Source organism: Schistocerca nitens, chromosome 9 (assembly GCF_023898315.1).
Source record: "Schistocerca nitens isolate TAMUIC-IGC-003100 chromosome 9, iqSchNite1.1, whole genome shotgun sequence".
NCBI lineage: Eukaryota > Metazoa > Arthropoda > Insecta > Orthoptera > Acrididae > Schistocerca > Schistocerca nitens.
Window position 1 is genome coordinate 168331203 of NC_064622.1, and position 18441 is coordinate 168349643.

Sequence of the window (18441 nt, forward strand, 5' to 3'; positions counted from 1 at the left end):
TTTTTTGCAATATGTGTTATCCACTAGTGATGTGTGTGAGAGATTTTTGAGATTGGTTGATGTCAGTGATGACCCATGTGCTGCTACCTTAGCGGAACATCTGCTTGGCTGCATAGGTGAATTTGATTGTGGTAGGAAACGTGTAGCTCCAACATACAATGGCTGTGCTATCATGGTTGGGCAATGTAATGGATTAGAAAAACTTGTGAGAGGCAAATACCCCTCTGTCTTCATATACTGCTATGCTCATGAACTGAATTTCATACTGTAACAGTCTGTTGAACATATATGGGAATGGAAAATATTTTTTCAGACAATTTCTGGTTCACTTCTTTTTCCCCAAATAATCTAAAAGTTCCAATGCTTTGAATAAATTAATCAAATGAAGTTTTCTTTAGTATCCAACACAAGATAATTGTATAACAGCAGGTTAATCAAGCTAGTTGTGAACTATAAGAGTTAACTCAAGAGATTTTCAGGTTTGTGAAAGATGATCCTAATGTGCAGGATGGAAAACTACAGATGTTTTCCAAAGGCTTTTACCTGACACTTAAGTAACTTAGTTCCAGTTCTTGCTTAATGGTTTTTTCATGTGTAGTTTCCATGTCAGCAGCTCTTTTCAGAATATTGCAAACTAAGCACTTTCATGTCAGTTATTATTTAACAAAAGTTGGCCTATTTAAGATTGAGTTACAGGAACTTCAAAGTGAATTTGAAGAACTGTTGTCTACTATGAGCCAGAAGAAAACAATAGTGAGCCTCCAAGAAAGAAGCAATGGGTTGGTGTGACTGACAGAGAAACATAATGCTGTGCTTTGTTTTGTGTAATAATTGATACTGTCTCTCATCAGTTAACATGTATGCTGACTTGGATGATATGGAGTTTCTTTCCTTTATGAATTATGAAAAGTTTAGCCAATATACAGATTGCTTCCCTGAGGCTGAGTTTAATTTCTTGAAGGTGTTTTATGGTGGACATTTTGATATCCCTCAACTAAGGACAGAACTACCTGTGGTATATTCTTCAGGTGAATTCTAGAACCAGATGCTACTTAGACCTCCTGAGGTCTCAGTGAAGCAGTACTTGAAGCATCAAAACTAATGAAATTATTAACCATTGCTGTGACCAGTGCTTCAACAAAAAGCCTCATTTTTGGTGGGAATAGAATCAAAACTTATCTTTGAAATATGCAGATGCAAACCAGACTTTCTCACTTTGTTGTCCATTGAAAAGTGACTGCTCAAGCCCATGAAACAACAGGTATCTTTCTATGACTTTGCGATAGTAGTTTTAGATAAGAAGGATCACAGCATTGGTCTTAAAATAAATAAATAAGTAAATAAATAAAACTGTGTATACTGGAACTTTTAATATCAAACTTATTCATGTAGCTACAGGAACAGGTATTTTATGAGTATCTGGTGTCACTCAGTAGGCCTAATCTTTACGAGGTTGGGCCTTGTGCTACACTACTACTATTACACCAGATAATGTCACATATTATCTTTTAAGATAATATGTGACATTATCTAGTGTAACCGGCATGATGCGATGCAATAATGGATAATCAAAAACAATAACATAATAGTAATAATAACAATGGCAATAATAATAACTATATTCATGCAACAGAACTCTTACGTTTACCATTTCTTAAAACAGTGATTTCGATTACAAACACCTCATGTCTCACCACTGGTCCTCCTAACAATTTCTTCCCTTTCCTCACTCAAACCCTTTTCAAGTCCTCCCCTAGCTCTTCACTTTTTATAGTCTCCTCTCAACAACTTCTCTTTTTGAAACTGGAATAGAGTAAGGTTTTATGAAAAATGGCTCGTGAGGTTTCAACTTTAATTTATACTGATAGTTACTCACTCTTTCATGTTTCTCACTAAACACATCTTGATATTCAAATAACAGTTATTTCAATTCCTTTTCCTGATCTTGGGCAATCTTACTAGCCTTGTTAACTTTTGAATTTACCATTTTGTTATACACATCCTCTTCTTGTTCTGCATTCTTCATTAATTATGTAGCCCCTAACATGATTACAAACAATCTGTTTTATCTGATTCATTCCACCACTGCAATTTAATATTAACAGTTTCCTTTCCCAGTAATCCCATTTTTTGGCTCTGTAAAAATGAGTTCCTCAGTTCCCCAACTAAAACATACCTTTGCTTTAACAATCCAAACAACCGCCAAAATTAAGTCCTCATTAAGCTCAGAAATGACAGGATAAATTTGCACAGAGGGCACACCATCAATTTACAACTAGCCTTTCATGAAACTTTACTGTTTTACTGTGCCTTACAATAGCTCTGTTAATCTTGACACCCAAAGATAATTTAATAAAATTCTTATTATACTTAATTCTGCCTCTCAATTTTTTGGAAATTTCACAGATTGGTCTGACAGCATCTACCAAACAGTTCCAACCCTAGTTATAAGTTTTAACAAAGATGTAAGGACTCCCCTGTATCTTCCATCACTTCCACCATTTTCTTTAAATAATAAATCATTTTCTACTTCTTCATAACTAATATGATCCTGAAGGAGATTTTCACTCTGCAGCGGAGTGGGCGCTGATATGAAGCTTCCTGGCAGATTAAAACTGTGTGCCCGACCGAGACTTGAACTCGGGACCTTTGCCTTTCGAGGGCAAGTGCTCTACCATCTGAGCTACCGAAACACGACTCACGCCCGGTACTCACAGCTTTACTTCTGCCAGTACCTCGTCTCCTACCTTCCAAACTTTACAGAAGCTCTCCTGCGAACCTTGCAGAACTAGCACTCCTGAAAGAAAGGATATTGCGGGCACATGGCTTAGCCACAGCCTGGGGGATGTTTCCATAACACACTCCGTTGCAGAGTGAAAATCTCATTCTGGAAACATCCCCCACACTGTGGCTAAGCCATGTCTCCGCAATATCCTTTCTTTCAGGAGTGCTAGTTCTGCAAGGTTCGCAGGAGAGCTTCTGTAAAGTTTGGAAGGTAGGAGACGAGGTACTGGCAGAAGTAAAGCTGTGAGTACCGGGCGTGAGTCGTGCTTCGGTAGCTCAGATGGTAGAGCACTTGCCCGCGAAAGGCAAAGGTCCCGAGTTCGAGTCTCGGTTGGGCACACAGTTTTAATCTGCCAGGAAGTTTAATATGATTCTCTCCTTGACTATTATCACATTTGTTATTAGAAACTGGTTGCAAAGCACCTATAGGCATCTTAGGTTTCTCTAAATTATCCTTGTTTTTCTTTTTCCACCAGAATGGATGTAATTCACTGCAGATACCCTCTATCTTATCAACAATATTAACATAATTATCCATATCACTGTAATGATCCCAGGCAACTTTTAAAATACCATCAATGCAAGTTAATCTTTCCTCCTCTTTACTACCAGTGATCCCTTATTTTATGACATACACCTGCAACACCTGATGCTCTTGTGCCGCCCTATCATATGCACCACTACTCCTCCCCCCCCCCCCCCCAAACATACACACATCAGTGAATCATCATCCCTATCATCTTCATGTCCCTTAATCACCACATAAACCATTCCATCTAAGTCATCATTAATCTTACTTTTCAAATCATTGTCAATGCATCTACAACATAATCACTTACAACATCACAAAATCTCTAGCTTTACTTCCACTAATTGTAGAAACCTCATTATGAATCTCCTCAGCCCCACAAATCATAGAATCATTATCAAGCTCCTCAGCCTCAGCACTGCAGTTAACGCTTTCTGTTTTCATCTTTGGCACAAGATCACAAGACTCACTAGTTTCAACATGAGAAGAAACAGACTCACACTCACACTGCCCATTCCTTCACTCTCCATCAGATTATTTATGCCATAAAGATCAAAGTTATCACAACATTAACACTTTCACTCCCTCCCGCCCCCCTCCCCACTTCTCTCACATTCTTATTATTCTCTTAACTATATAGATTATGAAAAGTTTCTGCATGTAGTATACATACATGTCTTTCCCTAGTTTCTAAATCTCTTCTGTTATATTCATCAAACTTTATTGCTCTCCAGAAATTGCTATCAAAACATAATCTGGCCACCTGGAGAGTACCCTTGTTATTGAATCTGGTGGGCTTCACATTGCCTAATTTGGTTCTGCACTGTTTTACGTGATTCCAATTATTTTCTTTTGCCCCAAACTTACAGACACCTGTTGAGGTGACTATCAGTTTTCCTGATCATTGCTCCTATTGTCTTGTGTCCGGCTATGTCATTCCCTATTTTCTCTCCCCTGTGATCTATTCCTGTTATCTATTTCACTGTTTCTATTCCTATCTCTGCCTTTCCATTGACTATACTCTCTATTTCCCCCCTGTTGATAATGACTTCTAACATTATTGCCATCTCTCCTAAAGTTATCCAATTGTCACTACAATTCCATCTGTTTGGTTGATATCTGTCATTTCTACTAATATTACTGTCTTGATGATTTCTGTCATTTCTACTAATATTACTGTCTTGACTTCCATTTCATTACAAGGCTCTGTTGAATTTGTTCACATATTTTAGAAATTTCTCTACAGGGTTGTCCAGTCCATACACAGATCCCCACCACCCCCTAGTCAGAAGCCTCCTTTTCAAGGTGTCAATCTGAATGAATTCATCAAATGGTTTGTTTAAATGAATTAGTCTCCTGAGTTGTTTTTTTGCAAAGTGCTTTCATGCTCTCCTGCCCCTCTCTATTTACCAGCCCATTCAAAAATTCGCTTGCTCTGTTTCAGACCAAAACTTATTTAAAAAACATTCTCAAATTCATCATTAATATTTTGATTTGCCCATGATAGTGCCTCCCCATCCAAAAACTTCTTTACAAATTTGATTTTTATATTTGCAGTCATGCCACTTACAAAGCTGTCCCTACATAGGTGCAAGGAGTCAACAGGGTGAATTTTACTATCACCTGGAAATTGCTTAATGGAAATGTTACTCCATAAGGCAGCACAATTATTGCTAAGACTTTTAGCTACAAAATTTTCCTGCAACTCAGTAAATTTCTTGTTCATATTTTTCTTTTCACTGCTGTATGTGTCTTTATTGGTAGTTACAAGTGTTTCTACATTAGTGACTTTAGAGTAACTCTGATTATCTATTATTAGAATTATCTTCTAATTTTTTTGAATTTAAATTCTAAGCCTGACATATTTTTCGATGCAACACAATTATCTTCTACATTTTTCTGGATGACTTTGAAATTGTGCTCTCTATGAGCAATTTTCACATAGTGTTCTGTTTCAAGCGTACCAACTTTTGTTTCCACAGACCCAACTTGAGCATTAATCTTTTTCCAATATGTTTCTACTTCATTTTAAAGCTGTGTTACCTCCTATTCGTTTTTAGTTATTCTTGTATTACTATTTTTCAGTTGTGTTTCAAGATCCTTCAAAGTACTGTTTGTTTCAGCAATTTGGGCACCTAAGGTACTAGTTAAAGTATTAGCTGTCTCAGTAATTCTGACACCTAAAGAACTAGTAAAAGTACTAGTTGTTTCAGTTAACAATCTTGACAATAATTCCGCAATTCCACTGTCTGAGCCTGCAGCTTTAGTTTCATTAAAACCAAGGAATAGTGAACAAGCACTCACATTACACTTCCTCCTGCTTCATTGTCACAAATATGGTACTGTGTTCCTTCACTGTTTACTTCAATTTCACTTTCATTGCAAGTGATGCTGTTGTTTGAACTCGCAACATTGTCTGCTACATGTTCCTGATTTTCTACAGGTACACTGCTTTGGTTAATATTGATTGCCATATTGGTAAACAAATGCAGTTTTAAACACTTTGAATGAAAATTTCAGTCTTTACCCTAAATTCCAGTCTTCTCTTGAAATTTCTACTCCACAGAAAAAAGAAAGAATAAACAATCAAAACATTTATCTCAGTTGTCCATGACAAGATAATTCTTTGTGTCCACTTTTTAGTTAACATCTCTTTATTCACCTTCCTGCATCAATAGATTGTCCATTTCATATTTACATGTCAGTCTTTTCTTTTAAATTTCCCATTGTATTAGCATCCAATCCTATATCACAAATGTGATCATTGGGATGATAATAAATAAATCAAAAATAAATAAATCCATTACTGCACAAATGAAACTGAAACTCAAAATTCTGTTAGCAAAATCTCATTTGCAGGGCAGCTATAATCCCATATTCTCCACCACAATTGAATTACAACAGTGCCAGGGGGGTGCAATCCCAGTTTATCTCAAGTTCGAAGAAAATACTCGTCTTCATTTCTAGCGAACTCTGACAATGCACTAGCTGTAAAAGGAATTGTGAGAATCTGCTCCACCAAATTTGATGCAACTTCCTGATCTCTTCACAGCATAGTTAATTATTTGTATGCCAACACACTTTTCAGGTAATCAGATTGACCAGCTGTTTCACTTCTACAATTACATATTTATTGCTCCAACTGGCACAGGTTTCACACACAAAAACTGTTACAAAACTGGCTCTCTCATGGCTGATTTACCATTGCTTGTATATCATTTCCATAATTACAGGAGGTATCAATCATTATTACAGACAGAAAGTTTGAGGGTTACAATCAAAATCAGGTTGGCACTCACAAAGTGATATCAGAATATTGAGCAACAAGTTACTCCTCCCACATTGCAATACTAAGTTTTGCTTGGTTCTTAGTTTTTTAGTACTGAAATTTACAAAATACATTCACAGACAACACTTCACAAGATCACTTATATCATGAATGTTATTGGTTGTAAAATGTTCCTACATTTACAATAGTTCTTTACTTAAATACAAATGAAAAGTTAGTTTCACTTCTTCTAAAAATCATTCTAGAACTGCAAAATGAGAATGAGATTTTTATTTAAGTATCAATTAGTAGCAGTTCAACCTCTATAAAATTGAAATGAAATTAAGTACATACTCTGAGCTCAAATATAATGAGATATCTCAAACGGAATGACCTTCTCCTTGCCAACCAGCATGGATTCCAAAAACAATGATCATGTGAAACTCAACTTGCTATTTTCTTACATGACACTGAAAGCTAAGGACCAAGGCAGTAAGGCAGCTGCAGTATTTGTTGATTTCTGAAAACCATTTGAGTCAGTACCACACCTACAATTTTTGTCGAAATTATGAGCACATAGGGTATCAAGTGAAATTTGTAACTGGATTGAGAACTTTTTAGTAGGAAGAATGTAGTATGTTATTTTGGATGGAGAGTCACTGTCAGATGTAGAAATAACTTGAGGTGTGCTCTGGGCAGGTGTGTTGGGACACTTGCTGTTCATGTTGTATATTAATGACCTTGCAGACAATATTAATAGTAAGTTCAGACTTTTTGCAGATGATGCAATTACCTATAATGGAGTAATGTCTGAAAGAAACTGCATAAATATTCAGTCAGATCTTCATAAGATTTCAAAGTGGTGGAGAGATTGGCAACTTGCTTTAAATGTACACAGATATAAAATTGTGCAGTTCACGAAACCAAAAAGGCATAGTATCCTATGACTACAATATCAGTGAGACACTGCCGGAATCGGCCAACTCATACAAATATCTACGTGTAATACTTTCTAGGGATATGAAATGGAATGATTACATAGGTTCAGTTATGGATAAAGCAGACAGTAGACTTTGGTTTGTTGGTAGAATACTGGAGAAATGCAATCTATTTCTACATCTACACACTGCAAGCGACTGTGAGGTCCATGGCAGAGAACAATCAGTCTACAAAGGAGATTGCTTACAAATCACTCATGCGACCAGTTTTTGAGACCCATACCAAATAGGAGTAGTAGTGGATACTTAATGTATACAGAGAAGGGCAGATGAATGGTTGGTTACAGGTTTGTTTGACCCCATGGGAGAGTGCCACAGAAACACCAAAGAAAATGGACTGGCAGACTCTTGAAGATAGATGTAAACTTCTATGAGAAAGTCTAATAACAATGTTTCAAGAACCAGCTTTAAATAACGACTCTAGGAATATACTTCAACCCCTATATATTGCTCACAAAGGGACCAAGAAAATAAAGTTAGAATAATTACAGCATTCACAAAGGCATTGAAACAGTCATTCTTCTTGCACTCCATATGTAAATGGAATGGGAAGAAATCCTAATAACTAGTACAATGGAACGTGCCCTCTGCCATGTACTTCAGTGGTTTGCAGATTATAGATGTAGACATAAATATGAAGCAGTGTAATGAATTTAGTTTTAAAATGACCAGATAAATAAAATAAGAATGTTAAAAAAATTATGTAAGCCTGTAAATGTGGCTGCATGAGATCTGAATCGACGCTTTATGTCATACGTGTCCTAACGATCATGTATTAGTATGTTTCCAACTGTGGTCCTTCCTTGCATGTGCAAGATGGACAGTTAGGTGTGATCACTAACAGCACCTGCCACAGGTTAACCATGATGGAAGGTCCTCCCATACGTCATAAGGCTCACTGCCTGCCACCCTTTTTTGGGTGCAAAAGCAACTATTAATGATCTTTTAAGTGCAGGTATTGAATGCCCCTCAGACAGTAATTGGCCATCACTGATCACCTTGTGCCTAAAAAAGACAGTTCATTCCAGTTGTGTGGTGACTATTGGAAATACTTGCAGCACTATTGACAACTATACTATCCCCCACATCCAGGACTTCACCCATCTGCTTGATGGGGCATTAATATTTAGTGTTCTTTATTGCCAGAAAGTGTACCTTCAGATCCCTATGTTCAAAGAAAACATTGCTAAAATGATAGTCATTACACTGTTCAGCCTATTCCAGTTCTTCTCTATGCATTACAGGCTGGAAAACACAGCCCAGGCACAGCAGAGGTTCATTGACTCTATCTTGTTCAGTCTTCCATATGTCTATGCCTACCTCAACAATATTCCAATCTTCTCTTGCTCTGTCAAGGAACATGGGAATCAAATGGCCTGGGTTCAGGCTGCCCTAAGTGACAAAAGCTTAGAAATTAACTATGACAAATCACAGTTAGGATGTGCGAGCGCAACCTATCTTCGTCACACCATCACCACTGATGACATCTTTCTAATGTCTGATTATGTTGATTTCATCTATGATCTACTCCTGCCCACAACTCACAGTCATTTAGGCCAGTTTCTCATTATGGTAAATTTCTACTGCAGACATTTGTCCTACACTGTCTCCATCAAGGGTCCACTCACAGAACCTGTGGCTGGGAAAAATGTATCTGGGAAATGAAAGCTACAGTGGTCAGACAAAATGATTCAAGCATTCAATGCACTCGAGATGGCTCTTTAAAATGCTTTCATACTCATGCTTCTGGTCCCAGACACATGCATTGCCCTCACAGCTGACACGAGTGACACTTCAATTGGCACTGTTCTTCTGCAACACATTGGTGATACAACCTAACCTCTCTGGTTCTTGTCAAAGAGACTCAGAGCTCCCCAATGCAAGTGGTCAGTATTCAACTGTGAATTATTCATGGTATATGAAGCCATGAGATACATTTATGATTTTTACAGTCCATAAGCCACATGCCAATGCTATTTGCAACCCAGCACAGGACGATGTGATTGTGAATTTCCTTTCTACAGTGAACTCCATCACTTCCCCTTTGGACAAGCTGGTACTGTGACAGGTGAACAACATTGGACATCAAAATCTGCAACAGAGTCCCAACTCAATGCAGACCTTGGTGTCTCACTGCCTTCCTGGCTCTTCAGTCCCTATATCATGTTATATGTCTACGGTCAGCCTCCACCACCTTGTCCTAGTCCCTCTGCGATAGATGGTTGTCTTGGCCACCCAAGACCTCAAGCACCCAAGCATCAAGGCTACTACAACATGCCTTGTCATGGAGCATTTTGTTTGGCCTGGTATGAGTAATGACTACAACACATGGACAAGTGCTTGCATTCTGTGTCCGTGAAGCAACATTGGGCATCAGACACAACCACCACTGGGCAAAGGGGTATAGACATATTCTTTCAGCCACTGATCAGATAACCAAATGGGTCAAGGCTGTACCTCTTTTGGATGTGACAGCCGAATTGGTCTACGCTTTCATCTTCACGTGGATTGCACATTCACGTGTCCCTCATCTAGCACCATGAAATAGGGATGGCAGTTTAAGTCCTTACTCTTCACTAAGTTATGTGCCCTCTGCTGTTGTTGACAAGTTCCATAGAACTGTTTATCATCCACAGAGCAACAAACTTGTATAACACTGGCACCACACACTCAAAGCTGCTCTAATGTGCCATGATGGTCCCCAGTTGGACACCCTACTGTGAGTTTTAGTCGGTATTCGCTCTGGCCAATAAGATGACTTGAATGTTTCTCTTGCAGATATCCTTTATGGCAAGCCCCTAGTGTCACCAGCCAAGTTCATGGAAAGACTCCAAACTCCCTCCCTGGGACAAGCTTCCCACCCTAGTCGAGCATGTCTGCTCACATGTTGTAAACATACACACCCCAGCCCCATGGTCACACATCCTGCCATAATGTACTATCTCACTGTGAAATCATCATGCTGCCATGTTATACAATGACACAGTTTAGGCAGCACTTCAACCATCATACTCAGACCCACACAGGAGACTCAGCCATGTGAGTAACACAATGGGCATCTTACTCAATGGAAAATGCCAAATCGTTTCCATCAAAAGACTACAACCCTCTTGGACCCTGGATGACAGGCCCTCCTCAACTACCGCACCTGATGCAGAAGTGACGTGTAATGACGCCCCTGCCTCGTGTGACAACAACTGCACCCAATGTGACACCCCCTCACCAGTGTTCTGTTTCTTTCTTGTGATGCTTCCCTACCAAGAGGTGTAGTAAGGATACACAACTGCTCTTCTCTCCCCCACCCCAGTACTGCTATGTTCAGAGTTCATATCTCTGACTTTCGCATCAAGAACCTCTCCGTCCAACTTTGTGACAGCACACTCTTCATGTTTCCTGCTCTACTGCCCATATACAATGACTTATCCACCACCCACGTAACTTTTCTTCGCTCATTTGAGATACCATTTGATGGCGATGAGGACAAAATGGAGGACAAAATTGTGAGAGACTGCTGCCTTTCCATTACTGTTCTGATGCTTGCACCTTCACAAGATTTTTAGCACTCAATGGAGACACCCCTTTCCCATGTGGGCAGATGCCTATGACTATCCCTTTGACTCTTAGACTACGTTGTTTCAGGCATCGTGCCCTTGACCTCCATTGGTCACCAACAAAAGACCCAGTTGTGCCTTTCTTCAGGCTGGTCATGATGTGGCTAATCACACAAGCTTGCTGTGTGGTCCTCCTGATGCGGGCTGACCACCTTATCACACCCTACGTGGTTCCACACCAGCCTTGTTAGTCCCTCCTCTTTTCTGTGCTCCAAACTACTGAGGAGGAGTGGGAGGTGGGCTCTTGGTTACTATTGACAGTGGACCAAACAACTTCAATGAAGGAAATGAAGATCATTGGCTTTACTTTTGCTTTGTATCATTTCTGTATATGTGTGTGCTTACTTGTAGTGTTTTTGAGGTATGAACAAATAATGAGTTACATTGACTAGTTGGGTTTATGTGTCTATCTCTGCTGAGTTTAGTAACTGAAACCCATGTGCTCTATCCATGTAAGATGTTCATCCATCACAATGCCTTGAAATTTGTGTGTATCAGATGCTTCATCTCTAAACAGTGATTCAGTATTTGTATCCACTTCAGATTGGTTATAATTTAACAAGAATTTCATCACCACTGTCTTATCCTCATTGAGTGTAAACTTATTCATGAGTAGATGTTCTGTGATGAGATCAAAATTTTCTTTATGGTTTAGTACTGCTAGCTGTTAAGTCCATTCCACCTAATAAATGGTGTATCCTCAGCACAGTTCACTAACTTCAAATTTTATGGCTGTGTTATGTTATTGATATAATCAACAAACAAAAATGGCCCAAGAATACATCCATATGGAAGTCCAGAGCTGAGATCTTGTATATTGATTTTATTGTTAGGACCTCTCCTTGATTTTTATGCAGCATCAGGGAGGGTATCTGGCCGCCAGCTGTCACTAACATTGCCTCAATCTGTAAAACAAATCCAACTCCCTAGAAGAAACAGGGAAAGGCAAAAGAAAGAGGAGGTCCTTCATTCCTCTAATATAACATAGTACATTATCTTCAATCACACTCCTTCACAACCAGTTTTTAATTTGCATAAAAGTACTGAATGATTCACAGAATCAGAGGCCAAACGGCTTGTTCCAATGGAAGTGCTTGTGTGTAGAGAATATTTTCTGAGCATCTAGCATCAATTGTAGTGTTTACAATGAAACTTAGAGATAATAAGAGTCAGTGTACATTTATATTTCTTTGCACCAGGAAGTTGGAAGTTTTTAGGTTCTGAAATCTCACCAAAAGGAAAGCACCACATTGTGGAAAATATACAATAAAATCAGCAGAAAAAACATCCAACCAGAGTTAGAGAATTTGTAATTTTGAGGAATCCAATGATTCCATTGTGGGCACATTGTAGTTTTTATGCAAGTGTTGTATGTGGTTTTGTAGCAGGGAGAACACTGAAGGAGCAGAGAGAAGCCTTTCATCAGATAAAAGAGCCATTTTAGAGGAGCATTTGCCTGGGTTATGCAGATTTTGAACAGGTGGTTCACATGTATATTGATGTGAGTTCAATGGGAACTGGCATATGTCTGACACATGTAGACTCGGAGGTAAGTACTGGGATCAGCACTACATACAGCTAAAAACTAAGAGGAGCAGAAATCAGGTATTTCACCACTGAGATTGAGATTCTTTCCTTTGTATATATGTCCAAATAATGTTGTTGTTGTTGTTGTTGTGGTCTTCAGTCCTGAGACTGGTTTGATGCAGCTCTCCATGCTACCCTATCCTGTGCAAGCTTCTTCATCTCCCAGAACTTACTGCAACCTACATCCTTCTGAATCTGCTTCGTGTATTCATCTCTTCGTCTCCCTCTATGATTTTTACCCTCCACGCTGCCCTCCAATGCTAAATTTGTGATCCCTTGATGCTTCAGAACGTGTCCTACCAACTGGTCCCTTCTTCTTGTCAAGCTGTGCCACAAACTCCTCTTCTCCCCAATTCTGGAGCTATGTATTTGTTGGCTGGCAGCCTTTTGTTCCTACTGATTGAAAACACACAGTTTTTTAAGACCATGAGCCACATAAACAATTGAATTACATGTTGAGCCCTTGAATTAGAAGAGAAGATACCCCAACAAAGACAAAAAGGCAGTCTTCAACAACTATGGCAACACAAGCCATAGTCACAAGAGAAACAACAGCACTCATCAGATTTGTTCATTTGTATCATGGGGATGATGATGAAATGAGAGTTGGCAATGCTCATAGTGCATCAAGGTGGAGTTCCATTCCATGGACATTTACTCATAGGGACACTGGACAAAAATCTTAAATAGGTAACATGTGTGCTGAAGTAGTTTAGGATGTTAGTTATCATAAAATTGTGTCCTACACTTTACTCATGCAACCTTAAACCTATTTATCAATATAGTACAAACACGTAGTATTAAACAACTTTTTTCCCCCTAAGGTAAGTCTTTCCGCTCCCGGGATTGGAATGACTCCTTACCCTCTCCCTTAAAACCCACATCCTTTCGTCTTTCCCTCTCCTTCCCTCTTTCCTGACGAAGCAACCGTTGGTTGCAAAAGCTAGAATTTCGTGTGTATGTTTGTGTTTGTTTGTGTTTCTATCGACCTGCCAGCACTTTCGTTCAGTAAGTCACATCATCTTTGTTTTTAGATAAATGAATTATCAGACAGAATTGCTGGCTAATACTTATTGTCTTAAATTGAAATATAAAAGAAAGCTCCCACAAGCAGTACTTTGCCATCCCCCACGTCTTTCCTACTATCTTTCCATCTCCCTGACCCAGCCCCCTCCTTACCCCCCACCACCCAGTTGCTTCACCCACCATGCACTGCTGTTCATAGTGTAGCCTCAACAGCCATGGTGTATGTGTGTGAGTTACATTAGTGTGTGTGTGTGTGAGTGTGTGTGTGTGTGTGTGTGTTGTCTATTTCTTGATGAAGGCCTTGTTGGCCAAACGCTAACTTTCTGACAGTCTTTTTGTTATGCCTACCTGTGGCTCAGCATCTCTGCTATATGATGAGTAATAACTATTCTTTTGAAATATGTATCTGTACATAAGCTCCAGGAGTAGACAACATTCCATTAGAACTACTGACAGCCTTAGGAGAGCCAGTCCTGACAAAACTCTACCACCTGGTGAGCAAGATGTATGAGACAGGTGAAATATCCTCAGACTTCAAGAAGAATATAATAATTCCAATCCCAAGGAAAGCAGGTGCTCACAGATGTCAAAATTACCAAACTATCAGTTTAATAAGTCACAGCTGCAAAATACTAACGAGAATTCTTTACAAACGAATGGAAAAACTGGTAGAAGTGGACCTTGGGGAAGATCAGTTTGGATTCCGCAGAAATGTTGGAACACGTGAGGCAATACTGAGCCTACGACTTATCTTAGAAGAAAGATTAAGGAAAGGCAAACCTATGTATCTAGCATTTGTAGACTTAGAGAAATCTTTTGACAATGTTGACTGGAATACTCTCTTTCAAATTCTGAAGGTGGCAGGCGTAAAATACAGGGAGCGAAAGGCTATTTACAATTTGTACAGAAACCAGATGGCAGTTATAAGAGTCGAGGGACATGAAAGGGAAGCAGTAGTTGGGAAGGGAGTGAGACAGGGTTGTAGCCTCTCCCCAATGTTATTCAATCTCTATATTGAGCAAGCAGTGAAGGAAACAAAAGAAAAATTCGGGGTAGGTATTAAAATCCATGGAGAAGAAATAAAAACTTTGAGGTTCGCCAATGACAATGTAATTCTGTCAGAGACAGCAAAGGACTTGGAAGAGCAGTTGAACGTAATGGACAGTGTCTTGAAGGTTGTATATAAGATGAACATCAACAAAAGCAAAACGAGGATAATGGAATGTAGTCGAATTAAGTCGGGTGATGCTGAGGTTATTAGATTAGGAAATGAGACACTTAAACTAGAAAAGGAGTTTTGCTATTTGGGGAGCAAAATAACTGATGATGGTCGAAGTAGAGAGGATATAAAATGTAGACTGGCAATGGCAAGGAAAGCATTTCTGAAGAAGAGAAATTTGTTAATATCGAGTATAGATTTAAGTGTCAAGAAGTTGTTTCTGGAAGTATTTGTATGAAGTGTAGCCATGTATGGAAGTGAAACATGGACGATAAATAGTTTGGACAAGAAGAGAATAGAAGCTTTCAAAATGTGGTGCTACAGAAGAATGCTGAAGATTAGATGGGTAGATCACATAACTAATGAGGAAGTATTGAATAGGATTGTGGAGAAGAGAAGTTTGTGGCACAACTTGACTAGAAGAAGGGATCGGTTGATAAATAGTTTGGACAAGAAGAGAATAGAAGCTTTCAAAATGTGGTGCTACAGAAGAATGCTGAAGATTAGATGGGTAGATCACATAACTAATGAGGAAGTATTGAATAGGATTGGGGAGAAGAGAAGTTTGTGGCACAACTTGACTAGAAGAAGGGATCGGTTGGTAGGACATGTTTTGAGGCATCAAGGGATCACCAGTTTAGTATTGGAGGGCAGCGTGGAGGGTAAAAGTCATAGAGGGAGACCAAGAGATGAATACACTAAGCAGATTCAAAAGGATGTAGGTTGCAGTAGGTACTGGGAGATGAAGAAGCTTGCACAGGATAGAGTAGCGTGGAGAGCTACATCAAACCAGTCTCAGGACTGAAGGCCGCAACAACAACAACACATGTTAGTGAACATATTATGTATCAGTAACAATGTTACTGGATAGACGACATGCATTTGTATTGGCTAAAAGTTGTGAGATGAAAGTTTAATAAGAAGAATGAATACTGGACACACAACATTTGATAGTAGGAGCCATTTCAAACAATAAATACTACCCTCATATTAAAAAAATAGTGCATTTATACAAGGTGATTCAAGAGCAATGTCACATAATTTGTGAGGTGATTCCACATGTGAAAATAAATCAAAAAATTCGTATGAACACATCTCTGATTGCAGACTACACACAGCTATGAATCAATTTGAAGATAGGTGTGAATGTTATGTTCCAAATTGCTGTGTAGGTGCTGTGGTGGACAGAATAATGGTGGGCAAGATGACTGATCCACCCTATAAGAGGTGTGGTGGGGGGTTCTCCAGCAGATGGCAGTACTGTGACATCTGCAAGCATACCTAGTGCACATTCATGTGTTGGATCAGTAGGCAGTCATGGGGCTGTGTGCATGCTGTGCTTGAGTGTCATTTAATTGAGCAAGTCCTTTGTGTCCATGAATGTTTTGAAGGGGGCTGTTTTCCAAAGGAACTGAAATATGCTGAAGTTAAACCACTCTCCAAGAAGGGATCTAGACAGATCATGGAAATTATCGTCCTATCTCAATTCTCCCAGTCATATCTAAAATATATGAAAAACTTGCTGTTGCCTAAATCCAAAACTTCATTGCAAAATATTCTGTTATCCTAAACAATCAATTTGTTTTTCAGCAGGAGACAAACACCATAGATGCAATGAACAGATCCATTGAGAAAATAAGTACATTATTAGAGAAGAGAAATAAGGTGGCAAGAATTTTCTGCCACTTCACAAAGGTGTTTGAGTCTGTAAACCATGCATTGCTTATTTACAAACTTGAAAAATATGGCATTAGCAACAGTGGCATACAATAGCTAAACTCCTACTTATCAAACAGAAAGCAAAGAGTTAGAATCTCCTTAAATGGTGCATATTATTTTTCTGCCTGGAAAAAAAAATTAAAAAAATTTAAAAAAATAAATAAAATATGTCTCAGAGTGTTCCACAAGGTTCTATATTAGGCCCAGTCCTGTCTCTCTTCTATGTTAATGTCTTACCATTAGATATCAGCTCCCTATCAGTTCTGTTCGCAGATGATACTTCTGTCTTAGTTGAAAATCAGGATTCGGAAAAAAATTCCCAAATCTGTGATCAGTACCCTCAGTACCTTAGAAACTTAGTTTCAGCTAAATGGGTTGAATCTAAACATATCTAAGACTCACATGATGCAGTTCAAAACCAGACAGTCAAAATGTGAGCAGATTAAGATGGTCCATAACAATCAAGATATAGAAAAAGTGGACTCAGTCAAATTCTTTGGTTTAAATGTAGATAAAAAATTTGAGCTGGCAGGCACACATTGAATAACTAGCAAACAAACTGAACAGCTTTGCATTTACAATGTGAATATTATCAGCTGCAACTGACATGGACACACAAAACGTAACATATACAAGCTACTTTGAATCCATTATTAGGAATGATATTGTTTTTTAGGGTAACTTGACAAAGGTAGTGCTGATACTAAAAATACAGAAAAAAATCATTCAAAATATGTGCACTGCAAATCATAAAGCACCATGTCGTCCATTATTTCTAAAACTTAAAACATTAACTCTGCCAACCCTATACATATATGAGATTATTATATTTTTGTACACCAGGAATGAATACTTTGAGGGAAACCATTTTGTCCATTCACATGGTACTAGAAACAAAGAAAATTTTAAGCTCCCCATCCACTGCCTCAGAAAATTTGTAATAAATTAAAAGGAAACAAGAATTTAGGTCCACTTAAAAGAAAACTATAAGAGGCACTGACACTGAAATGTTATTACTCATGGATGAATTCATGCAGGACAAACTGGAAATCTGAGCTGCATACAATGTGTTACATATTCCAAGAAATATCCTTATAGCATTATTATTTATTTTAGTGCTATTATTTACTAGTGTAAAAATCTTTGTAACTGTATTATAAATTTTTGACCTGTCTCCTGAAAGCAAACCAAATGGATTGCGAATGTATGTCATGAGACAAATAAAATGCAATTCACAATTCATAATACCAGTGTACTGCATACATTCATCTATGCAGAATATGGAGACAAGTTGTTTGTGCACAGATACTGTAATGACAGTGCCCCTGCAGCTCTGACAAAATACCAGAGACATTTTCCTGATTGATGAACTACCTGTGCCAGGGTATTTCCCAGGGGTTTTAAAACATTACATGCATCTGGAACACTACCAGTGTACATGTAACATCAGAATGTGAGGAAAGAAAAGAAATGTGAGGAAAGAGAAGAAATTATTGCAATGGTACAGTGGAGTCCTACCATCAGTGCACGGCGCATTAGCCATCTGCTTGATATTCCACAAATGCAAGTGTGGCATGCATTACATTTTGAGGGCTTGTACCAACCCCATGTGCAGCCCATGCAACATCTGTGTCCAGGCGATTTAGTAAGCAGACAACAACTTTGTGAGTGGCTGGTTGCACACAGAGATGTCATTCAAA

The 18441-nt window shown here is 38.6% G+C and overlaps 1 non-coding gene across 1 annotated transcript; it reads right to left on the reverse strand.

The window, feature by feature from the left end:
* Nucleotides 1-2618: 2618 nt before the first annotated feature.
* On the reverse strand, nt 2619-2693 carry Trnas-cga (transfer RNA serine (anticodon CGA)). Its single transcript has one exon. It is a non-coding gene; the product is annotated as a tRNA-Ser (tRNA).
* Nucleotides 2694-18441: the final 15748 nt, after the last annotated feature.